This window comes from Jaculus jaculus, chromosome 10 (genome assembly GCF_020740685.1).
Source record: "Jaculus jaculus isolate mJacJac1 chromosome 10, mJacJac1.mat.Y.cur, whole genome shotgun sequence".
Classification (NCBI taxonomy): domain Eukaryota; kingdom Metazoa; phylum Chordata; class Mammalia; order Rodentia; family Dipodidae; genus Jaculus; species Jaculus jaculus.
Window position 1 is genome coordinate 76,315,578 of NC_059111.1, and position 6,737 is coordinate 76,322,314.

Below are 6,737 nucleotides of genomic sequence, written 5' to 3' on the forward strand. Positions count from 1 at the left end.
TCTCAGTACAGATGACTGACACTAGACCATGGTGTGAGGATGCATCTGATTGCTTGCACAGGAGGTATCTGGACTCTTGCATTGAATAATAACTACAAATTAATAATATAATAATAATGATAATGGTAATTGTAATAGGAGAGCAGAAATGTACAGGGTAGTACTTCCCCACCCAACAGTCTTACATTATATTTCCAGTGTTCTTTCTTGATAATATCCAACAGTTTGCTAATTGGCAAAGCTGCAATGTTAACAAAATCCAGTTTCATTTACAAGAAATATAGGGAAAAGATGGATTAGGAAATGAAGGAAAATAACAGGTTATTGATATGCTGGTTTAATTATCTGATTGAATTTTTATTTATTTTGCTCCTAATAATCCTACCAAACTTCAAACGTACAAACCTTTGGCCTTGACAGAATTCTATACAACTTAATGTTCATACCATACAACCATAAATGACATTTAGTATGCTACCTAATTCACTTCTATCTACCTCACTCAAAGGTATACACAAAACCTTATAACTTGTTTTGCACCTTGTGATACAAGTTTATACTCATGTCATATGGGACAGGCTTACTTGTGGTAGCTTAGCTAACAGGGAATTTATTTCTAGGAAGTACATAAGAATAGTCAAGAGAGTAAGGATCCATGTAAGAGTCTATGAAGAAAAGAATCATATGTTTAGATAATTTTGTATGAAATCCGAACATTTTTCCAGTAGTGGAAGAATTAAGAGCATGGAACTCATGAAGGCTGTGTTACCTAGCCTCACACCCAACCATTGCCATGAATGATTCTGCCACAGTGCAACCTTTCAGGTGATTTCTATCACATATATATATATATATATCAAGTCCCTAAATTTTACTTTGTAATACCTTTTATTCTCCTTCATGAGATATACTTAGAATTAACACATCTCCTGCTTTCTGTCAACCATATGTTGTCTTTACTCTGTGTGTCCACTAGCTCTTTTATTATATATCTACTGCTAACAAATTAATGTCTCCCCATATTTCCACATCACATTACAAAGATATTTATTATGTTGGTTAATAATTTATGTCTTTATTTGGAAGTGATAGGATTTCAAACCACATCATAAATCCACACCCATTCCATGGATGAACTCATTGAGTTGAATATCACCCTTTGATACACTCAACTATAATCTGAGGTGTAAATTCATAGTACAGAGAATGTGGTCACCACTTCTGTGGAAATCAGAGTTCCTTTTCTCAGTAAATGACCATCCACATGAAAAAGCTATAAATGAATGATGAAGAATGCAGTAGCATCTTTGAAAGACCCTCCATAATGCAACACTACATCTACAAACACTAATGAAATGAGTCAACACCCTCCAAAAAATAATTACAGTCAATGAGTCTCAACAGTAGCTTTTAGCATAATTCTTGGCTTTATGGCTTTGGTTGTCTCTCAATGATAGGCTCTCCCATGGAATACTCTTCTAACTAGTGAATCCTGTATTCTTTGCCAAAGGCTTGAAAATCCCTGGAAAATGAAGAGCTCACAGTTGCTTCCTCAGCTATACACACTGCTGAGCCAATCTGAGCACAGACTATCCAGTTATTTTAATTTAATTTATTGATTTGAGAAAGAGAAAGCGAGAGGGAGGCAGAGAGAGAGAATTCAAGAGAGACAGAGAGAGAGAGAGGGAGGAAGGAGATGGGTACACCAGAGCCTCTAACCACTGCAAAAATCTCCAGACTAATGCACCACCTTGTACATGTGGCTTATGTAGGTACCAGGAAATTGAACTTGGGTCCTTAGGCTTTTCAACCAAGCATCTTAACTGCCAAGTCATCTCTCCTGTCCTCAGTTATTATTATTTTTTTAGGGTCACATAATATTGCAGTTGGTTAGATGGTCATTTTGTGTAGTGTTCCTTGACTTACAGCCACCTCTGTCATCCCAATGGACAATGTGCCTTTGGGAATAGAGAGGAATTACTCTCACACACACAAATGATAAAAGCTAACAACATGAAGGCTTACTTTACGATTCACTTCTGTGAGTGTATATTTGGGTTTAATTCAAGCTTTGCAAAAACTATTTTTAAAAAAGAAAAATAAGACAGAGGCACAGTGCTGGAAGTATCTTCTTGGATTCAGTATGTCTGTCATTTTAGAGGTGAAGTCAAAAAAGAACATAAAAACAAAAGGAAACAATAACAACCTTCAGAGGGTTGTTCTCTTGCCCTTTGTCAAGGGAGAAATCAAGACTAGAACCCAGGCTCCGGACTGTACGGACATTCTTTTTCTACTATACCATGCTGCCCCCTAGTGTTTATCAGAACTCATAAGAGCCAATGATTTCAACGAACACAATTCAAAGACTTGTACAAAATAAAACGGCATGAGCAGATTTAAAATCATCCAAAAAATAAGATGTAAGCCTCTATTTCATAGTATTTTTAATTTACTACTAAGATTTTACAATTTTTTTTTCTTATCCTCGATGTCTTTTAATATTAAGTTAAGTAAAGAATAAAGGCAAAGTTTATATTGGGGGGGGGAGGAGTGAAAGGACAGGTTTGCTTGGAAAGAAAAATTATATTTAATTAATACTCAACCTTTCCTAATACTTTGGCTAGTCTCTTGTCTGTAGTTATAGATAGGGTTAATTGATGTCCTGAGGCATCCTGGGAGGCTCTGCAAAAAAATCACAGAATAAAAGAAATTGAAGAAACACTTTTATCAGAGGCATTAAACATTATGAACAATAATAGAAAAAAATTAAGCCAAATACGAATGTTTGATCCATCCAAGAAAATGATAGATATGTATAAATATAAAGTCACAACTAATAAAATAAAATAAGAAAATAAAAACATGACTAGCTTCAACTACTGTAAGCAGATAAAGAGTATAAAAGTGGGTAACAGATCTATCAGGAAGAAGACAGAAAAAAGAAAAATAGGGTAACTAATAAATGAGAAAGCAAAGAATTAATTATTGTACTAAGAAGGCTGATATATTGGGCTCATTTTGAAAACGTCTTTTAAAAAAGAATGAAGAAGAAAATTTAAATAAGGAGGAACTAATGTAAGACAATGAAAATTACTTTAGAAAAAACGCTGAGAAAGAAAATATAGAATACACTTAAAATTGACTGGGGCTTATACCATCCGAAGTATGTGACAAAGAAAAGACTGTGACCATATATAGTCCAATATATAAGCTCTCTTGTGGATTTGGGTGTATTTAACTGAAAATTTAAATACAAATAAATCACACTTTTAAATATGTGTTATTCAAGAAGGATTTGAAAGGAGGTAGAGAGTCGGTACACATTTATCTATTGTTCTTATCTCTGAATGTCTACCTGATCATCTTTCAAGAGTTTCCTCACATAAAATAGCATTTGACTAGCACTCACTAATGTGTTCCACTCTAGCCTTTTACGTAAATACTGAGGAAGACAAGAAACACTTGAAGGCTCACTACTTTCAAAGGAAAAGGGATAACCAAGATACTGTGAGACTCAGTGGAGGAGAATGCCCATCCGACCTTGGAGCATGTGACCTCATGAAATGGAGCCCATCCACGTACATGGTTCAAAGAGGTTTTAGATCTAGAAATTGTCTCACCACCGAGTGTTGGCTGCTACCAACTTTTTATTCTTTGTGAGAAATAATTTCACAACATCATTCTATGCTCTCTGTATTGTTATTTTAAAGAAATAACAAATCTTGGAAGATCACAGAGCAAGTGGGACTAGTGGGAGGCGTGGTCTGGTCCATTTTCTCTTACTAATAACAGTAAAATAAGTTTGGCAAGTTAAAAGAAAATGGGTTTATTTTGGCTCACAGTTTTAACTGAAGGTCAGTAGCCCATATCTGATGATGAACTTCTTGCTGGCAGACTCCCTAGATGGCTCAGGGTATCAAATGGCTCAAAGAACCACAAGAGACCTGGACAAACTTTTTATTTTATTTTATTTTTATTTATTTATTTGAGAGAGAAAGAGGTAGAGAGAGGGAGAGAGAATGGGTGTGCCAGGGCCTCCAGCTACTGCAAACGAACTCCAGATGCTTGCACCACCTTGTGCATCTGGCTTACTTGGGTCCTGGGGAATCAAACCAAGGTCCTTTGGCTCTTCAGGGAAACACCTTGACTGCTAAGCCATCTCTCTAGCCCCAAACTTGTTTTTATAGCAGATTCACCATCAAATTATCCATTAACTCATTAATCCATTAATTGAATGAATGTATTCATCTATTTTAAAAAAAAAATTGAGGCAAGCCTGACAGACTGGCCCTTTTTTCTAACATGAGAGTGAGATCAGGAGAGAGATAACTGGTGTGCCAGGGTCTCCAGCCACTGCAATAGAACTCCAGACATGTGTATCCCCTTGTGCACTGAATCCTTAGGCTTCATAGGCAAGTGCCTTAATCACTAAGTCATCTCTCCAACCCATATTAATCTATTTTAGACCAAGAGACCCCAGTCACTTCTGAATGTTACCAATAGGTCCCATTTTTAATACATTATAATGGAGATTAAATATGAACATGAATTTCTGGAAGAGCAAACCACCTTAACCCATTGCAGGAGGATAAAGTAGAATTACCGCTAGGGTCATTTCACTCCCTACAAGCAAAGTATTATTGATAGGTTCAAGAACTGAAAATATCTCCTAGACTGTCATGTTGTCTAGATGTTGAATGCTTTTAAACATTCAAAATTTTCCATGTGTTAAAGTCTTGGTCCCCAGCTTGGAGTTTTTGGGTGGTCGAAGAAATATTAGGAAGTAGAACCTAATAGGAAGCTTTCAATTCATTAGGTTATGCTCTAAATAAATATGATAGGGCCCTGTTTTTATTTCATGTTTTTTGTTGTTTCCTAAACATGAGTTTAGCACTTTTTCTCTGTCACCTGTCCCTGCCCTGCCACGATGTGTTAATTTAACACATGCTGGCTGAAAAACAATCACAGGGTGGAACCTCTGAAATCACAAGTTGAAATGCACATTTTCTCTTTACAAGTTGATTATGTCAGGTATTATGTTACAGAAGGCTGAGTGACATAACTAAGTCCTAGAAGTTGCACCTATTCGTGGAACCTATTAATTTGACCAGGAAATGGAAGTGGAAGTTTCTAGTATATCATGCATAAACAGAATTAAGATCAAAAATCATATTGCAAAAATGCAAAATAAGTTGAAGGGCTACACTCTTAAAGGACTATATTGGAATGCAAAAAGCAAGAGATTCTAAGGAAGATGACCAATATGGTGAACAAATTCAAAGACATTCCTAGGAATTATAAGAACCTGGAGGAAGAAAGCAAAGGATTGAAAAGAATCATCAGTTAATGTCTAGGACCGCATAAGGAAAATCCGTGTTCTAGGAAAACACCACAAAGCAGATGTTGTGAGAGGGTACACTATACATCAATTTCAACACTCTTCTCCCCATGTCTGCTCACTTTTGGTGCTCTACAGAGAACAGCCTGGCACCACGTCCCCTTCTGAGTTCATAAATGACTATGGGACTTTGTGTTAGCTAGCCACATGCAGAAACCCAGAAGAGAGGATCTCTTTCTCTCTCAGTAAATGCAAAAGCAAAGACAAACTTTTGATTATTCTTAGATGTCTAGTTCTATGTAGTCAGAGATAGGGGTGAGAGAAAACACTTAATACCTACTAGATTACCTTTTTAGTTTTTACTCTTTTGCTTTTTCCAAGCAGGGTGTCACTCTAGTCCAGGCTGATCTGGAATTTACTCTATAGTCCCAGGTTGGCCTCGAATTCTCGGCGATCCTCCTCCCTCTGCTTCTTAAATACTGGGATTAAAGGTGTGCATCACGAAACCTGGCCAAATTATTATTTTTTTCAAAATATTTTTCTTTATTTGAGAGAGAAAAAAAAGAAAGAAAAAGAGAAAGAGAAAATGCCAGGGCTTCCTGCCACTGCATATGAAATCCAGACACAGGTGCCACTTTGCATATCTGGCTTTATATGGGTACTGACAAATTGAACCCTGGCCACCAGGCTTTGCAAGCAAGCACCTCTAAACACTGAGTTATCTCTCCAGCCCCAGATTAATTTAAGAAAAGAAAGCAATGATACAGATGGCTTTAGGCTCCACTTATGTCTGAGCATCCTGAAGCCTGTTTGTAGAATAGCTATGAATTTAGACTAACACATAAGTATAAACTTAACTCAAACATTGTGAGATCACTTTCTTAATTTTTATTGAAGTTTTCCATAAATATAGACAATATATCATGATCATAATCACCTCCTGTCACCTCCATTCCTCCTCAAATCCTTTCTCCACTAATTCTCTTCTTCTTTCCAATTAGTCTGTTTTTTTTCTATTTTGATATAGTCATTTTTGCCTCCAAATATGCAGGTCTTATGTAGATAGCGTCAGCTACTGTGAAGTCATGATATACCATGGCCATGTTATGTTTAGATGACAGCATTATAAGCAGTCCTCTCCTTCCTTTGACTCTTACTTTTTTTTCAACAACCCTTTTGCATTGATCCCTGAGCCTTGGTAGGTATGATAGAGAGGTCTCACTAAGTGCTGAGCACTCCACTGTCACTTCTTAGGGCTTGAGTGAGTTTTGAGTCACCCCAGTGGTCAATGGCATCTGAAAAGAGAAGCTTCTCTAATCAAATGTGAGGGTATCATTAATATATGGGCATAGATCTAAGTGTTTAGAAGGCAGTATGGAGGGCATAAAATATGCATTTA